Source organism: Manis pentadactyla, chromosome 7 (genome assembly GCF_030020395.1).
Source record: "Manis pentadactyla isolate mManPen7 chromosome 7, mManPen7.hap1, whole genome shotgun sequence".
Lineage (NCBI taxonomy): Eukaryota > Metazoa > Chordata > Mammalia > Pholidota > Manidae > Manis > Manis pentadactyla.
The window spans coordinates 114,412,030-114,439,396 of NC_080025.1; the positions used below are offsets into that span (position 1 = coordinate 114,412,030).

Below are 27,367 nucleotides of genomic sequence, written 5' to 3' on the forward strand. Positions count from 1 at the left end.
TTAAATCTCTGAAATCTTTCCTTTGCTCTATTTTGATTTTCATAACTCACTTTAAGGATCACACTAAACCTCTTTTTGCTCTGGAAGACTTGCAGTGGCCCTGAGTAAAAGGCAATAAAATTCTAATTTGGGCTGAAACTCCAGAGGAAAGACCCTTTCAATAATTTTTTGCAAATTCAACCAACAGTAAACTCTTAAGTTTTTAAATATGTAGAATACTTTGAGGATTATTTGGAAACTTCACTACTTCTGAACTTAATTCCCTAATGTTGCTGCCCTTTTGCCATTTCATTGATACTTTAGAACCTTTATCAAATAGGTGAAGGGTAAAACTTAGATTATGTAGCAACAGGCAAGCAGTGTTGGAAAAGTGTTTGATAGGCAAGTAGATTGTATATGATGGGTTATATAGGGTAGATATAAGTGATACATTTCTTCTACCACCCTGAATAATAGAAATTTGATTATATTGTTATTCTGTGTACATCAGATTCTTTCATAAATTATATCCCTTGCAAATAGAGCAACCCATGTTTGGAAGAATAGAATTGCATATGTAAATTTTGAATGTTTTTCTGATTGTAGGAAATGCTCCATTGAATTTTTACTTTTAGTAAGTATAGCGTGAAATAGTGTTTCACTTATAATGATGCATAGTAATTGAGCCTATCAGCAATTATAAATAATGATTTGTCATTTTTATCAATTAATAAAAGGCACTTAGAAAACTTGTACAATTTTATCATTTATTGTCTTTTTTACTCTTGCCTTTTTGCTAAAATAACTTCACATGTGTTTACAAACAAAACATTCAATTGAAATACATGTAATTTATTACAAGAAAAGCAGCAGAACTGGGAAGTGAGATGTACTTTCAGTGAAGACATCATATACCCCATGGGGAGGTCTGAAGCTGCATGGCCCTTTGGGTTGTCTGTCTTTCAGGGAAGGGGCCAGGCCTTCATACCCTTGATCATGGGCTATCATAAAAATGTCATAATTTTTAAAGTATGACTGCATTGTTAAGAATTTTTATAAATGGCATTTTATCATTTCATTGATATTTATAGATTGACTATCTTTAAAACATACTGAGGATTGTGTACTGAGTTTTATTACATCAATATCTGTAGATTGAGTTCTTTGGAAAACAGATTATGAATTGGGATTAGTATACAATACAGTAAGTAGGGATGGCTCTTGAGATCAAAACCTTTGTGAGGGAAAGGAAAGAAGCAAAACTGGGAAGCGAGATGTACTTTCAGTGAAGGCATCATACACCCCATGGGGAGGTCTGAAGCTGCATGGCCCTTTGGGTTGTCTCTCTTTCAGGGAAGGGGCCAGGCCTTCATAACCTTGATCATTGGATGAAGGCCACTCCAGGAAGTCTCTCTTCAACTGAGGCAGCAGCACATACCTTACACTTAGAAGTGAGTTTACACAGCACATACCTTACACTTAGAAGTGAGTTTACACAGCACATACCTTACACTTAGAAGAGATTAGAACCCTACACTTAGAAGAGGATATAGTTACATAAAGAGTCCTGTCAGTCCTGCCTGGTTTAACCCACCTGTCTCTTGAGGACCACATGAGAGCTATCTATTTGTTCTTTTTGTTTCTCTTGTTAACTTCTTCTAAGCCATTCTCTACACAACAGACAAGCAAGCTTTCAAATCACGTAGTGTCACTTCTTACCTTAAAACATTCCAGCAGCTTCCAGTTGAAGGAAGGATAAGATCCAAATTTATTACTGTGTCTTCCAGGCTCTGCCTGATTTAACATTTGTCTATTTCTGAAGCATTGATTTGTACCACTTTTCTCCTCACATACTGTGCTTTAGATACACTAGCCTTCTGTCAGTTTCTCAAACATGCCTTGTTGTCTCCCAGTTGAGGGCAGTTGTACTTCCAGTTGTGCACACCTCCTCACTTTTTATGTGATTGTTCCTTTCTTACTATTTAGATAAGTCTCCATAGAGAACTTTCCTGACTGCTTCATGTAAGCCCCAGTAATATTTCTCTGTCACATCACTATATTTTGCCTTCATGGCCCTCACTACAAGCTATAATTATCTTGTTTATGTAATTGTTTCTGTATTTTCTGTCTTGTTGGAATAGAAGCTCTAAGAAGTATTTTTCCACTTTATACTTCTACCTATAATAGGATCTTGATAAGTTCGATTATTTGTTAGTGAGTGGAGGTCCTGACCTAATGGAGGCCCACCTGCTTTGACTTATTTTTAATTATACCTTTATTGAGGCAGAATTCACATACCATTAAATTCACCATTTTTAAAGTATACGATTTAGTGTTATTTTACTATTTTCACATAATTGGCAATCATCAGTGCTGTCAAAGTTTAGAATATTATTCTCATTTTAGAAAGAAAATACCTACCAATTAGCAGTCTCTCACCACCTCTCCCTCTCCCCAGCCTTGTACACCACTATTCTACTTTCCATTTTCTTAATGACTAATGATATTCATGTGGTCATTAGTATATTTGATTGTACTAATGAATTGTCTATTCAGTGTCTTGCCCATTTTTTGACTGTGTTGCTTGACTTTTTGTTATTAAATTTTAAGTGTTTATATATTCTGGATACAAGTCTTTTATCATAAATATGATTTCCACAAATTCTCTCTTAGGGACTGTCATTTCCTTAATGGTATTTTGAGAAGCAAAATAGTTTCATTTTGATTAAGCCCAATTTATACATGTTTTTCCTGTATGAATTATCCTGTTGGTATTAAATTAAGTTGTTGCCTTATCTAACATCACAAAGAAAGTCTATTATCTTTTACTTTTAGTGTTTTATAGTTTTAGCTCTCATATTTAGGTCTGATCCATTCTGTGTTAAGTTTTGCATATGAAGTAAAGGAGTCCCTTGTTCAGAAATACCATATTTTATCCTTAAGTTGCCTTTCTAAAAGTTGATGATATTGTCAAAAATCAGTTGACCATGCATATTAGGGACATAGATCTGTACTTTTAATCTGTGTCAATGATCTCTATGTCTGTCTTTATGGCAGTACCACTGTTTTAAGTACTATAGCTTTATAGTAAGTTTTGAAGCCAGATTGTATAAGTACTTACAACTTTTTACATCTTTTTAAAAATTGTTTTGGTTATTCTTAATTCTTTGAATTTCCATACAAAGTTTTTTTTATCAATTCAACAATAAAGCCTGCTGAGATTTTGTTAGGGGTTATTTCAAATACATAGATCAATTTGGGAGAAGTGTCCAAAAGAACCCTTCACAAGTGAAAATTAGCCCTCATACCTCAAGCTTTTTTGAAAAAATTTTAAGGAATTTTTGTATCCTGTTTGTAATCCAGCTATATACTATTTTTATATAAAAATATTTGTTGATAATTTTCTAAAAGTAATACAACAGGAAAATGGTCACCCTGTGGTTTCTTATGTAACCTCTGGGGGTTAAACCCAACTAAGAAGCAGAAATTCAAAGGAAATACTGGACCATTTTTTGTCCTTAAAATTACCTTTACATTATATTACATTACATTCTACAAAGTATTTGAGGTAGGTACATTTACTATAAGAAAATGTAGGCAGGATTTTTAAATTAATTTTATCTTGATTTTGTTCATTTAATGGCAACTGTTTTATATGTGTTCTGATTTTACATTTGTCGTTTTGCTAACAAGGCATGCCATGTCACTGGCTGATATTTTATTGCAATATTAGTGTAATAGATGGCTAATGAGTTTGTAAAGGAAGGAAATAAAATTTGTTTTTGCTGAACTCCACTTACAATATCAACTATTCTGTAATATGCAAACAAAATTCTGTGACATGGCTATTTTTACCTTCACTTACAGATAATAAAACTGAGACTTAATGAGGGTCAGAATCATGCTAAAATTTCATATACAGTGCAGTAATCTAGATATTCTGACTCCAAGACCAATGTACAGGCTGAGAAAGATGAGGTTAACATTTAAGATTTGATTTTCAACTGTGTCCTGGGATATATTGGCTTGATTTTCTTCTGTGTGTGTTTTTTCTCTGTTTGTTTCTTTATACCCTGTCTTATTCTAGAATGGTTTGAAGGCAAGTTAGAGCACATAAAATACAACAAGATGGCATAAATTAAAAATAGGAATAAAATTGGACACAAAAACAAGGGTGGGGAAAGCCCTTTTCCCAGAATAACAACATTGTGTAAGTGAATATTGCCAGAGGCTCAAAACAGTTTGAGCTAGAAAAGACTGTGCAAATAAATGGTCTTATGTGGTGCCCACTTTGGCATTGGCTCCAATTATAACATACATGAGAAAGTGACATCTTACTTATTTTTGCTTCCTCTGAGTGCTGAGCACAGTGCCTTGTACATGATAACCCCTTAGTAAGTGACTGCTGAACTTTATTCACGAATGAACTTTATTGTCAGACTTGCAATTTTACTAAGCTGGTGAGGCTTTTTTCTTTAAAATCAAATATTTGGATTTTTAGATTTCTCTCTTAGTGGTATTTGTTGTAAGCATTATACCATTGTTCTCTTGATCTATACTATACTTGAAAATGCTGTGTCAAAAATTATTATAAGTTATCGTGTTTATATAAGTAGTCTAAAAATCTCTTCATACTAGGAGTATTGCAGAAGTACATGGTCTGCTAGTGATTAAATCTGCTAGTAAGTGCATCTGCATCTGAAGGTTGCACCATAATAAGTTGCTCTCCATTTCAACCATTATCTTTACTAGGTTTTAAAACAAAGACTACATTTTGGAGGGTTTAAAACTCATGAATGTAAAGCATCTCAAAGAATATCAAGAGATAAAAAGTTTATGCTTACTCAAATAATACTAAGAATTAATTTCATAATGCCTGTTGACACCATCTAGATTCCTACTTGACCTACTTAATTTCTAAACATACAATTTCTTCCCAAAGATTTAATTTTACCTCCTAGCCTCAAATCTTTCCTTAAAGTATAAAAAACTGTATTAAGGTTTATAGCAACTTAAAATTATCATTTTTAAGTTGACTCAAGCTTCACTTGAAAGCTATTATTAAAAGTAACTGAAAAGTAATTACATACAATGATATTTTAATTTGATATTAAAAAAATTAGAAAGGATTGGTTTTAGGGAAAGCCAATAAGCTTCAGCAAACCATGATAAACATAAATTTGGTATTTGAACTGCACTAGAGCTCTCATCTTTCAACAATTACAGTGAAAATACAGTTTTAAATACTCTCAATTTTTTAGAAAGGAAAAATGAGAGGCTAGGATATGCTACAAGTTTCTGTAGGATTTGATCATTTTAGAGCTATCATTTTGTTTTCTGACATATGTTATTATCATGCTAGTCTTCAGGATCCTATCTCCAACTGAGATTTCAGAGATAAAAAATAATCTTAAAAAAAACCTTCATAATGTATAAAATTAAAAAAAATGTTTTTTAATTTAAAAAAGCAGTAAAAAACTGCTTTTCAGTAAGTCTTCTTATATCCTATTTATTGTACCTACTGCAGAAGTTCAAATACTTGTAATAAACTAACATGTCCATTCTCGGTGTGTACAGACTAGGATGCATTAACAGTTAAGACATGGAATTGGCTGGTAGACCTCCAGTTGGCATGGAGAGCCTTGCTGCTCTGCAGGCCACTTTGTCTGCTGGGTTAACTGCTCAGTGACTGCCTTTCTCCCTTGTTCCCACCGATAAGACTATTCTTTTCCTTTTGCTTACCTTCACTCCCTAACCTTAAGTAATTCTGCACTGAATATACAATTTTTAAAGAATTTTGTTGTTTTCCTAGGGAGCAGAACAACTCTCAAAGCAGTTGGGAAAATGCCACTGCTTTCCTGATGGTATCCTAATTGTTATACTCTTTTATAAGTACAGAAAAGTACTATGTTTTATGTTTTTGTTAGCTGACAGTTAACAATTAATTAGACTTTTTTATTAGGTCTCCTATTTTCAGATGTATAAAGCTTTGTGTATATAGAATATCTTTGAAACACATGAAAATTATCTATTGTGAATTGACAAATATTTTTCAGAATTAATATTTCTAAAGTACTTTAAATATGAGGAGCACTTTAGAGAGGGATATGTTTTAATAACATGAATCCTTTAAATTCAGTTGTTTAAAAATAAAATGCTACTTTTGATATTTAATCTTTAATATTCAGCTGAATTAGAAGAAAACTGATGCTATGTCTGTTAGTTTATCATGGGAAAGGAAATGGTGTTATTACCTAGAATTTATAAGTTCCATTCAATCTGTAAAAATTATTTTCCAATATCAACTCCTGTGTTTGTTTATTTTATACCCTATTTAAAGTTTCTCTTTGTAATCATTAGTTAAGTTATATATATTTTCAATTTTCTAATATTTATATGTTCTTTTTTGTGGTTCCAAAAGGTTGGAATTTGCTCACTTACTTTTGTAAGTCAATTTAATTACTAGGCTCAACCATATGATAATTCCAGGTTCTGTAGGTCAAAATGGTTGATCATCTGATGTTTCATATCAGCCTACTATTATTCTTTATTGCAATTGCTATTTTAAAAACTAGTATTTACTCTGAAACCCATGAAAAAGAAAACACAAATATGTTCCTCTTCCTATCGTCCTACTGATTTACCCACAACTTGACAGTGTTTGCTTAGTGTTGGTTTTCCAAGATTCTGGGTTTTCTTTTTCTTACACTGCCATTTCCACATGTCTAGACAATACCTGACACATAATAATTGTTCAATAAATATTAGTTGAATGGATGAATAAGACTACACAATCTTAGAGTATTCAATCTTTGTAGATCTCTCCCTCTATTTCATCAGACCACTCTTGGGACTTTAAAGGTTGGACAAAAAGAGGTTTGGTTTTAGAATTTGAAAACTTCTGACAGACAGAGGTGCCAGGCAGATGGGAATCAAAGTATCAGTTTTATTATCATTACATACAGAATTGGAGAACATGGTATTTTATGTACAGATAAAATGGGCTTCACTTCTGAATTATACCTTCCCAGCCACTAACACAGCTGGACACCCACAGTTCTCTACCATGGCTAAAAACAGGCCCAAACTCACCTTCTCTACAGGAAGAACTGAACTGAGAAAAAAGGAGTTAAACTGCTTATGTTCATATATTCTCTTAAACTCACCAATGAAATGGGTCTTGCCCCTTCCATAGTAAGAAGCATAGGGACAAAATGAAGCTAATAACATTTCTTGATCAAAAGTCTGCTCATAAAATACGAAGAAAAAGGAATAGAATTCCCCAACACACCTTGATTAAACAGATTCCTCCAGATAGTCACACTAATTTTTCTACAACTTTTATGTTTGGCATTTATAATATCCAATTAAATTTACTTATACCAACATTAGAAAATCACTAAAATGATGTGTTTTTATGGTCATTAACATAGGTAAACATTTTTTAAAATTAAAGTATCATTGATATACAACCTTATGTTGGTTTTCAGATACACAACATTATGGTTCAACATTTACCTATATTATCAAGTCCTCACCCCCTCCAGTGTGGTCACTGTTCGTCAACATAGTAAGATGTTACAAAATCATTAACTATATTGTCCGTGCTGTACTACCATCCCCACGACCAACCTATATTGTGACTGCAAATTATTCTGCCCCTTAATCCTCTTCCCCCTCCTTCTCCACCCTCCTTAACCCTCCCTTGGTAACCACTAGTCCCTTTTCAGTGTCTATGAGTCTACTGTTACTTTGTTCCTTCTAATTTGCTTTGTTCTTATATTCCACAAATCAGTTAAATCATTTGGTATTTGTCTTTCTCCATCTGGCTTATTTCACTGAGCATAATACTCTAGATCTATTTATGTTGTTGCATATGGGAGGATTTCTTTACTTTTTATGGCTGAATAATAATCCATTATGTATATGTACCACATCTTCTTTATCCATTCATCAACATAAGTAAACATTTAACTAATTTTATAGTGGAAGCTTGGGCAAGGTAAATTTAATAGGAATAAAATAAAATAATTTTCATATTCCCATTTTTATGATATATACAATATATACATTCACTGTAATGTTGGTTTCTAGTAGAGAATTTTGAGAATGTTTTATAGCTGGCCTTATAAAAGAAACTCTTAGGTTATGTCATAAGTACACATCTCTGATTTCTGGTGGCTAGGTTGATATTCTATTCTGTGGATCACTATTGTGAGATAAAATATTTGGGTCTTCTACTTTCTCTGTTTCTACTTTCCATCTCAAACTAAATGAAAAAATAATGGAATATATTACTAAAGTCTAATTTTTTAAAATTTATTTATTTTTCTTTTTATTTTGATATCATTAATGTACAATTACTTGAACAACATTATGGTTACTAGACTCCCCCTATTATCAAGTCCCCCTCACATACCCCATTAGAGTCACTGTCCATCAGCATAGTAAGATGCTATAGGATTATTACTTGTCTTCTCTGTATATACTGCCTTCCCCATGTCCCCACCCCCCTACATTATGTGTGCTAATCGTAAGCACCCTTTTCCCCCTTATCCCTCCCTTCCTACCCATCCTCCCCAGTCCCTTTCCCTTTGGTAACTGTTAGTCCATTCTTGGGTTCTGTGAGTCTGCTGCTGTTTTGTTCCTTCAGTTTTTGCTTTGTTATTATACTCCACAGATGAGTGAAATCACTTGATACTTGTCTTTCTCTGCCTGACTTATTTCACTGAGCATAATATCCTCTAGCTCCATCCATGTTGTTGCAAATGGTAGGATTTGTTTTCTTGTGGCTGAATAACATTCCATTGTGCATATGTACCACATCTTTATCCATTCATCTACTGATGCAGTTAGGTTACTTCCATTTCGTGGCTATTATAAATAGTGCTGTGATAAACATAGGGGTGCATATGTCTTTTTCAAACTAGGGTCCTGCATTCTTAGGGTAAATTCCTAGGTGCGGAATTCCTGGGTCAAATGGTATTTCTATTTTTAGTTTTTTGAGGAACCTCCATACTGCTTTCCACAATGGTTGAACTAATTTACATTCCCATCAGCAGTGTAGGAGGGTTCCCCTTTCTCCACAACCTCGCCAACATTTGTTGTTGTTTGTCTTTTGGATGGTAGCCATCCTTACTGGTGTGAGGTGATATCTCATTGTGGTTTTAATTTGCATTTCTCTGATAACTAGCGATGTGGAGCATCTTTTCATGTGTCTGTTGGCCATCTGAATTTCTTCTTGGGAGAAGGGTCTGTTCAGATTCTCTGCCCATTTTTTTATTGGATTATTTACTTTTTGTTTGTTGAGGTGTGTGAACTCTTTATGTATTTTGGATGTCAACCCTTTATCAGATCTGTCATGAATATATTCTCCCATACTGTAGGATGTCTTTTTGCTCTACTGATGGTATCCTTTGCTGTACAGAAGCTTTTTAGTTTGATATAGTCCCACTTGTTCATTTTTGCTTTTGTTTCCCTTGTCCGGGGAGATATGTTCATGAAGAAGTTGCTCATGTTTATGTCCAAGAGATTTTTGCCTGTATTTTTTTTCTAAGAGTTTTATGGTTTTATGACTTACATTCAGGTCTTTGATCCATTTTGAATTTACTTTTGTGTATGGGGTTAGACAATAATCCAGTTTCATTCTCTTACATGTAGCTGTCCGGTTTTGCCAACACCAGCTGTTGAAGAGGCTGTCATTGCCCCATTGTATATCCATGGCTCCTTTATTATATATTAATTGACCATATATGCTTGGGTTTATATCTGGACTCTCTAGTCTGTTCCTCTGGTCTATGGGTCTTTTCTTGTGCCAGTACCAAATTGTCTTGATTACTGTGGCTTTGTAGTAGAGCTTGAAGTCAAGGAGTGTAATTTCCCCTGCTTTATTCTTCCTTCTCTGGATTGTTTTGGCTATTCGGGGTCTTTGGTGGCTCCATATGAATTTTAGAACTATTTGCTCTAGTTCATTGAAGAGTGCTGTAAGTATTTTGATAGGGATTGCATTGAATCTGTAGATTGCTTTAGGCAGGGTGGCCATTTTGAGAGTATTAATTCTTTCTAGCCAAGAGCATGGGATGAATTTCCATTTATTAGTGTCCTCTTTAATTTCTTGAAGAGTGTCTTATAGTTTTGAGGGTATGGGTCTTTCACTTCCTTGGTTAGGTTTATTTCTAGGTATTTTATTCTTTTTGATACAATTGTGAATGGAATTATTTTCCTGATTTCTCTTTCTGCTAATTCATCATTAGTGTGTAGGAGTGAAACAGATTTCTGTGTATTAATTTTGTGTCCCACAACTTTGCTGAATTCAGATATTAGATTTAGTAGTTTTGGAGTGGATTCTTTTGGGTTTTTAATGTAGAATATCATGTCATCCACAAACAGGGACAGTTTGACTTCTTCGTTGCCCGTATGGATGCCTTTATTTTCTTTGTGTTGTCTCATTGCCATGGCTAGGACCTCCAGAACTATGTTGAATAAAAGTGGGGAGAGTGGGCATCCTTGTCTTGTTCCTGATCTTAAAGGAAAAGCTTTCAGCTTCTTGTTGTTAAGTATAATGTTGGCTGTGGGTTTGTCATATATGGCCTTTGTTATGTTGAGGTACTTGCCCTCTATACCCATTTTGTTGAGAGGTTTTATCATGAATGGATGTTGAATTTTTCAAATGCTTTTCAGCATCTATGGAGATGATCATGTGGTTTTTGTCCTTTTTGTTGACGTAGTAGATGATGTTGATGGATTTTCTAATGTTATACCATCCTTGCATTTCTGGGATGAATCCGACTTGATCATGATGGATGATCTTTTTGATGTATTTTTGAATTCAGTTTGCTAATATTTTGTTAAGGATTTTTGCATCTATGTTCATCAGGGATATTGGTCTGTAATTTTCTTTTTTTGTGGTGTCTTTGCCTGGTTTTGTTATTAGAGTGATGTTAGCCTTGTAGAATGAGTTTGGGAGTATTCCCTCCTTTTCTACTTTTTGGAAAACTTTGAGGAGGATGGGTATTTTGTCTTCACTTAATGTTTGGTAAAATTCAGCAGTGAAACCATCTGGTGCATGAGTCTTGTTCTTAGGTAGTTTTTTGATTTCCAATTCAATTTCTTTGCTGGTAATTGGTCTATTCAGATTTTCTGTTTCTTCCTGGGTCAGCTTTGGAAGGTTGTATTTTTCTAGAAACTTGTCCATTTCTTCTAGGTTATCCAGTTTGTTACTTTATAATTTTTCATAGTGTTGTCTCATAATTCTTTGTATTTCTGTGGTGGCCTTGGTGATTTTTCCTTTCTCATTTCTCATTCTGTTAATGTGTGTAGGCTCTCCTTTTTTCTTGATTAGTCTGGCTCGGGGTTTATCTGTTTTGTTTATTTTCTCAACGAACCCGCTCCTGCTTTCATTGATTCTTTCTATTGTTTTATTCTTCTCAATTTTATTTATTTCTGCTTTAATCTTTATTATGTCCCTCCTTCTACTGACTTTGGGCCTTATTTGTTCTTCCTTTCCTAGTTTCATTAATTGTGAGTTTAGACTGTTCATTTGAGATTGTTCTTTTTTCCTGAGGTACTCTTGTATTGCAATATATTTTACTCCTAGCACAGCCTTCGTTGCATCTCACAGATTTTGTGTTGTTGAATTATTATTGTCATTTGTCTCCATATATTGCTTGATCTCTGTTTTTATTTGGTCATTGATCTGTTGATTATTTAGGAGCATATTATTAAGCCTCCATGTGTTTGTGGGCTTTTTCATTTTCTTTGTATAATTTATTTCTACTTTAATACCTTTGTGACCTAAGAAGCTGGATGATACAATTTCTATCTTTTTGAATTTACAGAGATTCTTTTTGTGGCCTAGTATATGATCTATTCTTGAAAATGTTCCATGTTCACCTGAGAAGAATGTGTATCCTGTTGCTTTTTGATGGAGTGTTCTGTAGATGTCCATTTGGTCCATCTGTTCTAATATGTTGTTCAGTGCCTCTGTCTCTTATTTTCTGTCTGGTTGATCTGTCCTTTGGAGTGAGTGGTGTGTTGAAGTTTCCTAAAACGAATGCATTGCATTCTGTTTCCCCCTTTAATTCTGTTAGTATTTGTTTCACGTATGTAGGTAATCCTGTGTTGGGTGGATAGATATTTGTAATAGTTATATCCTCTTTTTGGACTGACCTCTTTATCATTATGTAATGTCCTTCTTTGTCTCTTGTTACTTTCTTTGTTTTGAAGTCTATTTTGTCTGATACAAGTACTGCAACTCTTGCTTTTCTCTCCCTGTTAGTTGCATCAAATATCTTTTCCACCCCTTTACTTTCAGTCTGTGTATGTCTTTGGGTTTGAAGTGAGTCTCTTGTAGGCACCAAATAAATAGACGTGTCTTGTTTTTTGATCCATTCAGTGTCTCTGTGTCTTTTGATTGGTGCATTCAGACCATTTACATTTAGGGTGGTTATCGACAGGTATATACTTATTGCCATTGCAGGCTTTAGATTCGTGGTTACCAAATGTTCAAGGGTAATTCCCTTACTATCTAACAGTCTAATTTAACTCCATGTGCTATTACAAACACAACCTAAAGGTTCTTCTTCTTTTTTTTTTCCTCTCTTTTCTTCCTCCTCCATTCTTTGTATGTTATGAAACATATTCTGTGCCCTTTATCTATCCCTTTGGTGACATCTGTTTAGCCTTATAAATACTTCCATCTATAGGCGTCCCTCCAAAATGCTCTGTAGAGGTGGTTTGTGGGAGGTAAATTCTCTCAACTTTTTCTTATCTGAAAATTGTTTAATCTGTCCTTCAAATCTAAATGACAACCTTGCCGAATATAGTATTCTTGGTTCAAGGCCCTTCTGCTTCATTGCATTAAATATGTCATGCCACTCCCTTCTGGCCTGTAAGGTTTCTGTTGAGAAGTCTGATGATAGGCAGATTGTTTTTCCTTTGTGTGTGATCTTTTTTGTCTCTCTAGCTGCTTTTAAAAGTCTGTCTTTGTCCTTCATTTTTGCCATTTTAATTATTATATGTCTTGATGTTGTCTTCCTTGGGTCCCTTCTGTTGGAAGATCTGTGCACCTCCATGGCTTAAGAGACTATCTCCTTCCCCAGATTGGGGAAGTTTTCAGTAATTACCTCCTCAATGACACTTTCTATCCCTTTTTCTCTCTATTCTTCTTCTGGTACCCCTATAATACAAATATTGTTCCTTTTGGATTGGTCACACATTTCTCTCAATATTCTTTCATTCTTAGAGATTCTTTTTTCTGTTTGTGCCTCAGCTTCTTTGTATTCCTCTTCTCTAATTTCTATTCCATTTACCGTCTCTTCTACAACATCTAATCTGCTTTTGAATCCCTCCATTGTATGTTTCATTTCAGATACGGAATTTCTTAATGATTGAATCTCCGATTAAATTCATTCCTGAGTTCTTGAATATTTTTCTGTACCTCCATAAGCATGTTTATGATTTTTATTTTGAACTCTCTTTCAGGCAGATTAGTAAATTCAGTTTCATTTGACCCTTTTTCTGGGGTTTGTGAGATTTTGGTCTGAACCTTGTTCTTTTGACATTTCATATTTCTGTGTGATGCCCACTAGTGTCCAGAAGCTCCAGTGTCTGGATCTGCTCAGCCCTTAGAGTGAGGCTGGGGGTTGGAGGGGAGTGGAGCTGGTGCCTGGGGGAGGAAAGATCTGTTACCTGATTTCTGTCTATGGTTCCTGTCTCCGGCCAAGCACATAGGTATAAGCCTTTGTGCTTTGCGTCTGTAGCTGTTGTAGGCTGAGCCTCCTTCTGGCTGGCCTGTTGCCAGCACAGTGATTGCTGGTTTGCGAACCAGTGCCTGCAGGCTAGGAGGAAGGCGCAGCAGGCTGTATGTCACAGTGGGGGGCCTCAGAGCTGAGTAGGCAGCCAGGGGATGGGGGGACTGAAGCTCCTCAAAGTTCCCAACCAGCTGTGCAGAGCTCGCCCAGACAACCTTGTCTATCTCTCCTCTCCCCCTCGCAGCAAGCTCCATGCAAACCCCATTCCTTCAGCAGCCCTCTCACTGCTAGGAAGCCTCTCAAACCACTTGCCTTTCCTTTGTCCCAGAGCGGCCATGTGTGGATCCCCTCCTTCACAAACGGCCGGAATCTGTCTCTCAAGCACTCCACCTGTCTGAGCTCGCCAGTGTCCAGAGCACCACACAGTGTAGGTTTCTGCTGGCAAAGCAGACCTCCAGGGCTCAGTATTCAGCCATTCTAGGCTTCCACCCCCTCCCCTGCTCCATTTCTCTTCCTCCCGCCGGTGAGGGGGAAGGGCTTGGGTCCCGCCTGATAAAGGCTTTTGTATGTTACCCTGTGTTCTTGAGGTCTGCTCTGCTTGTGTGTTCTGCATGTGGTCTGGTTCAGCCTTCTTTCTTGTTGCTGTTTTAGGGTTAGTTGTAGCAATTAACTATATTTTCATACTATTTGTGGTTTTGGGAGGAATTCTCCATCTCACCTCTCATGCTGCCATCTTGAATCTTACTAAAGTCTAATTTTATCCAAATTATCCTTGCCAGAATGAAATCATGAACATTATCATTTAAAAATATAAGAACATTCTGTTTTTATAATATTAAAATTAATGATCTTAACCTATTAAGATTTAAGTCCCTCTGATCTATTGACAACTATATTGGTAACAACAGTTGTGTGTTATTTATCCAATAAGGCAGATAATTAGTTTTAAAATCACTATATAAAGGGTAGGATTGTAAGCTAGCTCTTGTAGGAGATACTGTCCTCCAATCTATCCCTTGTAATTAACAATAAAGGAAGTAAAATATATGGTTTTTAGAAATTAATGTCGTCAGCTTATTGTTATAAAAGTAATGGTTTGACAGTAGTAGGCACTGAAGAAAAATATTTATTTCCTGTCACAGTCTAGGATGTAGTCTTTCCACTGTAAAATGGACTCACTTTTCTGAGGATAGATTATGTTAACCAAGTGTTTAAAACTAAAAGATTAATTTATTAATTTATGGAATATTATTTTAGTAGAGACAGAAATGCTTTGACTGTGCAGAATCTGTGAATTCTGTGTATGTAAAAATTAAAGTAAGGAATTTGATCATTAGAAGCTTTCTTTTCTTAATAGTCAGAGCATCCCTGGAAGCTAAATAACAACCATAACCACAAGGTTGCTTGGGGATTTTGGAATCAGAATTAAAGGAAGGTTGATGTATCATATGTTTTATGGTATTGGGCCAAGATAATCTGGAATAGCTATACCCACCATAGGTGTGTTCTTGCCACTGGAATTAGGATAAAAGAGTCTCTTGGTTCCAACTCCTACTAATTAGGGGATAAATATTCCAAATATGATGTGTAAAAGTTTCTCCTCAGAGAGTGCTTAGATGAACATTTTCACTTATCTCTGTGGTAGTGCTTTGATGCTAGAAATCATATCTATATGGTACAGGAGATGGAATAAAGACATGAAAACTAACATAATTGAGCAAAATTATCCAAATAGTATCATGCCCTGAATACCCTAACTTTGAAAGAGGCACCTTTGCTTTTCTGGCAGAATTGCAGCATGTTGATGTGATGTTTCAGTTGCATACCTTGGACACTGTCAACCATTAAGGTTGCTCAACCTCCTTTCTGCCTTGGGATTTATATACGTGATAATATATAGTGCAAACATAATTCTTACTAGAGTTTATGTATGCCAGTGCAAAAGAGAGGCACACACAGGAGAAACATTATTTCATGTTATCATATTACACTGTAGTTTATAATACAAGGAATTAAAGTCAAGTAAGTGTTTACTGTAATAAGGCTTTGTGCTTTAATTAGGGATGAAAGGAGAATATATGCTTCTTTTCTCTAGAATGTTCATTATCACCACAGTATAGAAGACTTGTTATGTCTTTGACATAAAATACCCTTAGAGAACATTGAGTAAAGAGAAGGAGTTTATCATATTTAGCCTTACAGCGATTTTTCCTGGATAGGACAGCAGTAAAGTTGAATCTTGAAAAGTAGTCAGGAATTTTACAGGTGACTATTAGAGTTAGGAGTGAATGGTACCTTGTATAGACAGGTAAAATGTGAGTAAATCAAAATCTTGGAGTCACTTGGGGGAGAAACATCAAGTGGTTTGTTGACTCTGTAAAATAGGATACTTGAAGAAGTTCCTATTGGAATCTTGGGTAGATACTTGGAAAAAGATAGTTGGAAAAAAGTGGTAATGATCATAATGAGGAGGCCCTTACATGTGAACCAATAGAAAATCCATAGACCTTACTATCATTTAATTGGGTCTCATGATCCATGTTAGGCAACAGGAAGGTGAATAAGAACACAGCTTTTGGCCTTCCCAGGAGTTCTCAGCCCAAGAGTTGAAATTGTTGGAACATACTGCAATACAGGTTTCCCTATGAAAAGGTTTTGATGAAAGTATAAAAAAATGCTCCAGGAGCCAGAGGATAAATTTTTCTGGAGGTATTGGGGAAGGTGGTAACATGTGAACTGGTTTCTCATGTAAGGGTAAAATTTGAACCACTGTAAAGGCTAGTAAGGTTACTAGGTGCATAGAGAACAACATGCTGGAATGTGAAGAGAGATGATTTGTCTGGTCTATAAGATTTGTGACAGGAAGAGGGGAGAGCTGTGAGGCTGGAATGACTGGTTGAAATCTGAGTGCTAGTCATTGTGTAGTTGGGGAGTTAGTTGAGGTGGGAGCCAAATACCTACATTCAAATTCCATGTTTGCCATTTATTGCGTTGTTAATCTCTGGTAACTCTCTTATCGTCAGTTGCCTAATTTGCATAATGGGGATGAAAATAATTTAACAGTATTGTTGTGACTGAAAATTACATAAGACACATGGCAAGATCTCTTCCCAGTAACAAATATGAGTCAATAAGATTTTATTCTTAGAATTGCTGTAAGAACTAAATGGAGTAAAAGGAAATGAGTACAGGGAACTGTCTGACATGAACCTATTGTACTCAAATAATGCTATTAAAAATAAAACTTTTAAAACTGTTCTGTGCAGTTACAGAACACCACTTTTGTAAAAAATAATTCCTAGAATTTATTTTTAATCATTACAGGAAGATTGGTCTTTAGATATATTAGCCTGTGTTGATTCTAAGTCTCTCCCCAGTAAGATCTCTTTGCAAATTAGGCTCAGACACCGTGGCCGTGAGTTTCAACACAATCTGTATGATTTTAAGATCATACTTGTGCATTCCCTGACTGTATATATTGCAGTTAATTGTCATTTTTATCTCTTTTCTCCACTAGACAGGGAGTGCTCTATCCCCAGTGCTTCAGAAAATGTTGGGCTTATAGAAGTTGATTGAAAAGATCTTAAGCTTAGAAAGGGTTGATATGTACCTTTTCTCCTCTTGCATATTACAGAAGGGCTAACTTTTTTACTTTCATATTTAAAATCCTTGCTGCAATTGTTTCAGTACCCTCTGCTTTTTGACAGCAGTGTGACACCTTTCTATCCAGACATTCCCAAATTCATGGGTTCAGATACATATTGTAGAGTAGCAGAGGTGGATTCAGCCTCACCCTGAGAGGAATTCTCACCCTACATCCCTGCTTACCAAGCAGCGAGAACTATAAGGCAGCTCCTAAATGTAGGTCTTGCTTATAGAGTAGTTTGCCCAAATGCCCCTGGGCCATCTGAAAAGAATATTTTTTTCACATGATTGGAGTGACTCTTCAGACCCGTGTAGTATTTAAAGACAGGAAGCTCATCAAGAAGACCACATTCTCTATTCCTATACAAAATAAGCAGTAATGTGATTGATATGGGAAAGAAGATAGAATAAGAACAAATAAAAAACCCCTAGTTTAAGCAAAATTTAAACAATGTCAAGTGCTGAATACATTAACTATGCAAGAATTGTCTCATTTGTCAGGCAGAATTGTAGCATGGTTCTATTATGTGCTATTTCAGTTGCCTGTATTGAACAGTGTCAATCATTAAGGGCAGTAGTATTTATCCCAAACATCCTCATTTCTATGGCAACAGTATATGTTTATACAATTATGTATTATTGTGTCAAACCATGTTTGATGTATTTTGGTAGTTCCTGTCCTAATAAGCTCATGCAAGTTTGTATATATTTATTGCCTGTTGGACATCTCTGCACTTCTCCAACCCCAGTCTTTCTTGAAGTAACACACAAAGTGAAACACTAAATGGACATTTGGCACTTTGAATGGAGTCTCATTTCATTTTAGTTTAAAAACGACTATTTTTTGAAATACCTTGATTATATTAATTTTCATAAGTAGGTCATATACTAATCAAGTTTTTAATTTTATAAAATTTTCCAAATACATAGGATTGTATAAATTATAACTGTTATCATGTAAGCCATAGATCCATTATTAAAAAGTGTTTACTCAGTAGTAGAAAGAAAGTTAAGTTTGATTTCAATGACAATAAAAAAAAATGGTAGCAGTAGTTCTTTATTAGTAGAGTTGGCTAAGAAAATACAGCTTTAAAGATTTTACCCTTTTAGAAGAGTGTTAACATTTTAGTATACTTATTTTACTCATGATAAAATACATTATTTTCTTTGCTTTTGATTTTTTCTTATCAGTACAATAGTAATGGCTATATTTATTTTATGTTATCGCTAGCACTTTAAAGCCACTTACTTTACTATATGAATCATTTTTCATATTTACTTGGAGTTTTGAGTCATCTCATTTTGTGAATATGATTGTTTACCTATTTATATTTATTTGGTTTCATTAGCAAGACTCATTGAATGTGTAAAATAACTTCATTAAAATTTTAAATCATTTTAATGTCATACCTCTTTTGTTCTTCAGTGTATTGCTCCTTCATTCATTGCTATTTGATTAAGAATTTCTGCCTTTTATCTACCTATTCATTTAGTTTCATCATCCAGGCACAGGATAATCACATTATAGGCATAACTGACATGACATTTCTGTTTTCATAATGCTGTAAGTGTTAGAAGTCTTTTATAAAGGTGATAGTTGTTTCTTTTCTTCTCCTAAAAATATTGCAATACAGAAGGAAAAATATGAAAAAGTATTGATAAGCCTACATTACATAACAGTATCTGTTGTCTGTATATTTACAAGAATTCATGACTGCAATCATTGGGTATATCCCATTTTGTATTACAATTTTTTCCCTAAACTTTCATTATAATGTTATTTTGATAATTATTACTTTTAATGAATATGTACTATTCCTTCTTATTCATACTGGGAATTTAGTAGCATCATTTATCTGAAATGAACATTATTTGGAGTAGCTCTCTTCCTCTTTGGTAGTAGCTGTATTTTATCTAATTCAGGCTATCTCTGCTTAAGGGAAAAATGAAAGGAAAAAATGACAGTTCAGACTTAACTTTTGAAGAAGTATTTTAGTCAAACACCACTACTTTCATCAAAATAAGCAGTAATGTGATTGATATGGGAAAGAAGATAGAATAAGAACAAATAAAAAACTCCTAGTTTAAGCAAAACTTTGATTTGATGAAGAATTTCATCTACCATACAATAATAGAAATATTTTCACTATTCACTTTAATTGAGGTGATCCTAATGTTTATGGACTTAGGTCATTTTTTGAACATTCTTTTTCTTTAAGCATTATCTGAAGAAGGTATCAACTCAAACTTTTTTGATTAAAAGGAAACTCAAAGCCCCTCTAAATTATGATTTTAGTATTACCGACTTAGGTTTGGTGTCATTATTTTTCGTAACTTTAATATTAGGCTCTTGAGTTAGTATTCCACCCTGAATTATAATATTCTTCATGTATTAAAACTTTGTAGTTTTCTATTTCATGATACAATCTTCAGGAAATTGTGGGGAAAATGAGTACTCCCAAAATAGTTTTTAGACTTAAGAATGTCCTAAAATTCATGGCCTAGAAACAAATAAGTAATTTCAAAGCTTTTCTTAGAAATCTTTGGATTTACTATACTTAGGCCCAAAAGAACCTAGGGAGAAGAGAGTATAGGGAAGTCACTTCTTTTTTTTCATGTGTATCCTCCTATTTCCCATTTATCGCTTTATCTTCCCAGCCACTGTGTAGTTTTTCTTCTGACTCTTCCACATGGCACTTAGAGTCCTTCGTGTCTCACTAAGGCTGTGCACTGTAATAAACCATCCTTTTTCACAAGTGGCATTGTATGTACTTTTTACTGTACCATTTCTTTTCTCTAATTAAAGCATATATTGTTTGTCATTACCATGAGACCTTTTTGAACTGAATAACTTGAAATACCTGATAAATTAATGATGTTCTTAGGTTTCATTGATAAAACTCTGGCTGTGACCCAAGAAAAATAATCTCAAAACTTGTTATGTTCATTTATCATGCTCTGATCCTAAGCTCTGCTCCAGTTCCACTCTTATCAACTCACAACCTGCTTGTTTATGTCAAGGATACACTAATGAGTTTTGAGCCAGATAGAAAGGGTATATGAAGGATGGAGATACACTTTATTTATTCATGTGACCCAGACAGGAACAAACCACTTCAGGTAGGCCTCCAAAGAGAATTTATCTTCAAGCACAGTATGGTGGTTTGGAAGTAATCCTTGACCTTGTTTCTGATACCTTATGTTCATTTATTCATCCATTTATACATTCACTAATTTATTTAGTATTTCATGTATTGAAATTTTATATAAATTTATATATGTACTTGTTAGGCATTAACTATGCCAGGTGTTATATATCATGCTAAGGATATAAACAGTTGTCTTCACCTTTTGCAGTTTGCTTATGGTCTAGTAGGGTCACTAAAGTATAAGACTCTATGGAAAGAAAGACAAAGCAAATACGTATATAGTAAGATGTTTCATATTTAAAGAAGTTTGCATGAGTTGCTTCTTAGCATAAAGGTAGTAGCTTAAAGTAATCCCAAGGATGTGATAGTTCTGGAAGAAGGCACATTTGAGTTGAGTCTCCAAGGATATGGAAGAATTAATTACAAAATGAAGTGAAAGTGAATCCCAGAAGAGAATGAGGGCTAGGAGTGTAATCTCAGGACATTCGAAGAGTGTGGAATAAACGGATAAAAGGATTATTCTTATCAGTAACACATGAGGATGCTAATTTCCCTGCATCTTTTCTAACAAATAACATGGAATTTACCAAAATAGTTATTGTTACTTAAGTAAACAATTATCATTGATATTTAAATTTGCATGTCTTTTCTAACAAGGATAAACATTTTTTTTCCATATTGTCTTCTAGCAGTACTAGGTTCGTATATTTTTTGGATTTTAATGTTTTCAGTTTACATAATCTCTTTGAATATTAAAGACAGTAAGTTGCTATTTTTTCTCTGTGTATACTTTTTTCAGTCTATTTTTATTATTTAAAGTAGATGTTTTTCATATTAAGGAAATATCTTTCAATTACTGTTTAGTATTTTTACTAGAAATGTATGTTAAAATTTATCTTATGCTTGTTCACAGGTGTATTTGTATGATTTAAAATGTTAAAATACGTATATATCAGTTTTCTATCATACCTTTCTTTAGCCATCATTAAGTGTAATAGGGGCATGGTATTTTCTTGAGAAATGATTTGCAAATTTAATTCCATTTTTTCTTTGTGGGTAAGTCACACCCATAATTCATTACCTATAATTTCTAATATCCATATCTTTAAATTGGGAGTTTTAGAACCTAAAGACCCTTGGAACACAGTAAGGTAAAAGTAAGCTTAAGGGTAAAAGCCTTAAAGATCTTTCTGATTTTTCTCTTTTTTAGTTTCACTTCACACCTAATTTAGCAATAGTTTTTTTATTGACTTTTATTGAGTTTCTCCGAAGTATTCAATTTCGTTTCCAAAGCATTCTGCTCATTTTTTAATACATCTTTTATTGTATTATCTAATGTTTAATTTAATCATGAAATCATAATTTCAAGTTCAATAGGAATAAATAAGTTCAAACAGTAAGAAATAGATGAGATACTCAGATTAATTCAAGGAGAGTTTAATAAAGGGCCTATATACAAAGATATAGGCAGGATGTATGGAATCCACAGAGGTTACACAACACCCAAGAATAGTTACTCTAAGGTCATGCTCCTTCTGACTTTCACTGGTTGGAACCAACAGAAAGCAAAAGATGTATATTCATGTGTATATAGTGTAGCTCACTTTGGTAGGATAGACCAGAGAATGAGATGCGTGGAGAGTCACTCTTGGACAGGCAAGTGAAAGATATTTGGCACATTTGGGAACCAACACAGTTGGTCCTGCCTGATTCAGCATAGTGGAGAATTGTATACAAATCACGTGTTCACACTTACTCTGCTAAGGGCATCAATCAGAGTGTTTACTAATAAAGGAATGAGGAATACTGTTAATCCAGTGAGTGAACTAGGAGAACTTTTACTCAGTTTGGCCCCCTTAACTGCCAGTAACATCCTTCCCCCAAATTTGTTCTGGCTCTTCATTGTCGAGATTAAGATGTCTGTCTTGATTTTTCTAGCTTCCCAAATTAGTGCAATTTTCTTATCCTCTAAGGCTACATTTTCCGTATCTGTATTAAATGCTTAGGCAAATAAATGAGATTATCGGGATTTTAAAATCATATTGAATAAAATCTTCATGAAAAATTTGGAAGTAGTTTTCCTTGGTGGTTTGGGTAACTGTTGTATTCCAGGGAGTTGCTTTAATTATGATTATTTGGGTTTATTTTTCTCCTTTTATTATGTAATTAATACATACAAAGAATACACATAGTGTTTTGTAAGTTCTGAAACATAATGACAACCATTGTGAATCCACACCCAATAAAATAATTAGAACATTACCAATAAAATTTATTAATTCATTTTTACTATGTAATTTTCTATTGTATGATTATCCCACTGTTTACATATCTATTTATTGTTGATAGACTTTTTTTTTGCTATTGCTAACAATAATAAAGCATTTTTGTACACTTCATATATATTTGTTGGTATACATATGCAAGAGTTTTCCCAGGGTCTTTGCTGAGAAATGGAATAACTCAGTTATAAAGTGTATGTTGAGCTTTATAAGACAATGCCAAATTATTTTCCAAAGTGATGCACCAGTTTACCCTTCTACCAGTATATAAAACTGTTCCACTTGGTATATGTGCTCATCAACATTTGAGAAACAACTCATTTTAAAAAATCAGTCTAATGGTTAAAAAAAGATATTTTACAATGGTCTTAATTTGCATTTCCTGGATTACTAGTTGGTTTGATGAGTTTTTCATTTGTTTATTGGTCACTGGGCATTCATGTTTTTTCTTCTGTCTTTTTCCCATTTTTTTCCTCTTAGATTATGGGTCTGTTGCATATTGATTGGACTGTTTATGTGAAAATATGTAAGTACTTCGTTGGAAAGTTAGATGATAGATACATAGATAATTAATAGATAACAAAAACAATTTCCTGATTTGTGATTATACATAGTGAATACATTCTCCCAATTTATGGTACATGTTTCCACTTTCTTTTGGTGACTTTTAATAAATCAAAATTCTTAGTTTTAATTTAATTTATTGATTTTTCCCTTACAGTTAGAATTTTTTGTTTCTTATTTAAGAAAACTTTTCCAATCATGCAGTCACAAAGTTATTTTCTTTTATTTCTTTCTAACAGCTTAGTTTTACCTTTTTCATTTAAGTTCTTTCCATTTGGAATATATTTTTTTGTAGGTATTGTGATGGTGATCAATTTCATTTTATTCTATATATCTAACCAATAATTATAGCATTGTATTTGAATTGTCCATGCCTTGTCTGTCATATATTGTTTCCATTTACACATAGCCCTATTTCTGGGCTTTATTCTATTCTATTCATAAATTAGTACATCTCCTAACCTTACTACTTTAATTACTGTAGATTTCCCAAGATTTCTTTTACTTAGAAAAGTCTTGGCTACTCCTAGGCTGTTGCTTTTCTCATATGACTTTTATAGTCAGCTTGTTAGTTTGTATGAAAGCCTTTGGGGTTTCCACGAGAATAACATTGATTCCCTAAATCAATATGGAAGAATTCTGAATGATATTTAGTCTTCCAATTGCTGAAGATTTTTTCTCCTCTATGTATTCTAGCCTCTTTTGATAAAATTTTGTAATTTTCTTTATAAAGAACATGTACAAATTTCTAACTATGTTTTTTAGAATATTTATGCCTTTTTTTAAGTTATTATACAAGGATAGACTTCCTATGTCAGCAATTTTTCATGTGTAAATCACCAGTTTTCTTGCTCCCTTTCCAAGTCTTCTTCTACTTGTTACTAATTTTTTCCTTATTTCTCAGTTGACAAGAACTTCTATTACAGTGCTGAAGGAAGCACTTGTAATAGGCATCGTTGTTTTTATTCGTGATTTTAAAGGGAGTATTTCCAACTTTTTGGATGGTAATCTCAAGGATTAAAAAAGTTACATTACCAGTTTTTAAGAGATGTGAAAATCTGAATAGATATTGACTCCTATCAAGTGCTTTCTTTTTGACAGTTGAGAAATAGTTTTACCACCTTATTTGCTATTAAATTTAAATTGTAGTTTTGCTGTTGTTAAGTTTCCTTTTTGAGTTGTGATTAAACCCTACTTAATCACAACAGATAATCCATATTCTTATATCCTCCTAGCTTCCATTTACTTGTATTTGTTTAGGATTCTGGAGAATAGTTTTCCTTTCTCAGACAGTATTTTTTGATTGGGGTATTAGGGCAGGAGTGTTTTATCGTTTTTGTTTTGTACTTTGTGGCATAGTATGTTAAAATTCGAGACGTAAGGTCCTTCAAAGTTTGGTAGAATTTGATCCTTGTTTATAGATTCATCTGGGTCTTATTATGGCTTTTCTTATTCTTTTTTTTTTAAGGAATATTGTTACCTACTGCTTGATCTTATTTTGCTTCTCAATTTCTCCTTGAATAAGTTACATTTATTTTATAGTAATTTTTAACTTTCACCTAAATTTGAAATATTTCATTATGATGCTTTGTTTTTCTCTCTGGCTTATAGCAAATGCTTTATATGTGCCAGGCAGTCTGCCAAAAACCTTTTCCAAAATTCTTCTATTATTTTTCCCATTTTACTTATAAGAAAGAGACTCCAAGGGGATAAGTAACTGGCCCAAAGTCACATAGTTGGTGGTGGAGTTGAATTGTAGTTGTTTTCTTTAAATATTGTATAAGTTCTTGTCAGTAGAACACAATATTCATTTTTCTAATCCCTGAGTTGAAGGAAGTGAACCATGACATTTGTCTAAAAGAGTCAACTTGGAGGGAAAATACCGAAATCATAAAATGTTTTGCCTTCCATCTGTGACTTTGAAGCACTTTTTAAAGCACTTTAGTTTACATTTTATCCATTACTGAAAATCCTATAAATTCTATTTTGAGTTTTAAAAAAATGTTATTATGGAAATATTCTTATCCTAGCTTTTCCCTTGTACACCAAGTAAAACCTCAGATCATTTGTTTGACTCAGAGGAGCATACTATGGTGACTTTGATGCCTTTGTGCAATGACTTGATGGTTTTCCTCTTCCAAATTTAGTCATTGATCTCAGCCACTTCCTTGAAGATAGACCAATTCATGTGAAACTTGAAACTCTTCACCACTTCTTATATGTCTGTTAACATTTGGCACCTTTTCTATACAATGGTCAGGCTTTTTTATGTTCCTCTAAATATTTACTTATTGTCATCTTTATTTTAATGTGCTTCAGCAAGAACAGCTTGCTCTCAGAATTTCTTTTTTTAGCAGATGAGAAAACTAGAATTTCTATCTTTCCAGGATATTTACTTTGGAAGCATTTATGTTGCTATTAAAGCTTTTTGCTTTTGAAAGTTTGCCATTTTATTATCTGTCTTTCATTTTTTGTCAGATAAGGTAGTACACATATCATTATATCTGTCTTATTTATCTTCATCTTTCTCTTTGTTATTTCAATAATTTCTTAGTTTTATACAGAGAACATCACTGGCATGTATTTTTTTTACAGTCTTTCCCAATATTGATAGAAATTTAGTCAATCCAAAATTGATAGAAATTTTTATTTATTTTAGTATTAAGCTGCAGTAATGCAGCCTTCATTGAAATCTGTTTTCTCTATAACTGCTTCATTATTTTGAAACTATATGCTCCAATAATGTTGAGTGAAGTCTTTGCAAGAAATAAAAGGCAATCATTTTCTACCCCTGAAACTTTGGTTTACCAAACCAATGTTCTGAGTAAGATTTCATGAAGATCAAACAAACTTTGACATGTGGACTTGGAATAATTACTTGTTAATTGTAATCATTCTTTAAAATAGGGAAAACTATTTAGAATGTTTCAATAATTACTGATTTTATACATTTCCATTATTTTGTTATAGTGGAATCATTTTGAGCATGGAAAAAATTCAAAGAGTTTGTGGCCTGACTTCAGGGTTGAGGCTCAGTTTCCTTCTAGCTGAGGTTTTATATTTCAAATCAGTTGGTATTTATTTATTTGTTTGTTTGTTTTTTCTGGGAAAAAATATACAGTCTTATGCAAGCATAAGACCCCAAACAGCATTCTGATTTGTCTCTCTTCTAGTCCTTCATGCATTTACTTTCCTGAAGCTTTGTGCTTTCTTTTTCTTTAGTGAACACTTAAAATATATATTGTTTGCATTTGTAATTCAACACAAGGTCCCGGGAGTTGCAAGCCTTTCTTGAATACCTGTCTTAGATTTCTGTGTTTTTCTTATATTGTAAAACTTTAGTTTTGCAAAGTTAGAAGGAGTTTATTTATATAAGTAGTATTTGTTTATTATTTGTCTCACAACTGATTTTCTACCCTTTTTTGAAAAAGATGCATGTCGCTTACAACATTTGGTATAACAAATAGGAAGCAGAGAGATTGTGTAAAAGAAAAGTATCAGTGAGAAATTTAAAATGAAACACAAACAAAGTTAACACATATATAAGCAACATCAATGCTAATATGTTTCTTAGAGATAGGCCACAAACTGAGCTCTTCCTAACCACAGATGCCAGAAGAGAAATATGGTAATTTATATGACTGACACAGTGTCTGTAATTTGGCAAACCAGTTGTACCATGGTTTCTGAGGGTATGGTGAAGTAAATACTTTCAGTAATAGCAATAATACTACTTTAAATGCTATAATATGTTTTATTGGGCTTTTCTTACTGTTTCTTAATTTATTCTCATGGTATATCAGAAAAGACTAATATCAGCAAATTTAATTCTTTGAATATCAAACTAGTCTCAAATAGTATAAATAATTATATCTGATCACATGACCAAATCAGAGGGTGAGTTTCAAAATACATAAATATGTAATCTCTAAAAATTGGATGGACAAGAGTATCTTTTGGTGTTTTGTGTGTGTTTTTAGTCTTTAATAAAAGAAAA

The 27,367-nt window shown here is 33.7% G+C and overlaps 1 protein-coding gene across 10 annotated transcripts in view; it reads left to right on the plus strand.

The window, feature by feature from the left end:
• The window catches only part of FOXP2 (forkhead box P2), a 585,514-nt gene that overhangs the window by 104,675 nt on the left and 453,472 nt on the right, over positions 1-27,367 (plus strand). For 9 of the 10 annotated variants that reach the window (XM_057504682.1, XM_057504683.1, XM_057504681.1 and 6 more), the window contains one exon: positions 23,287-23,332. The exons of the other annotated variant lie outside the window; for it this stretch is intronic. The gene's annotated coding sequence lies outside the window, so the exon portion shown is untranslated. The remainder of the gene's footprint in view (positions 1-23,286; positions 23,333-27,367) is intronic. 10 annotated transcript variants of the gene reach the window in all.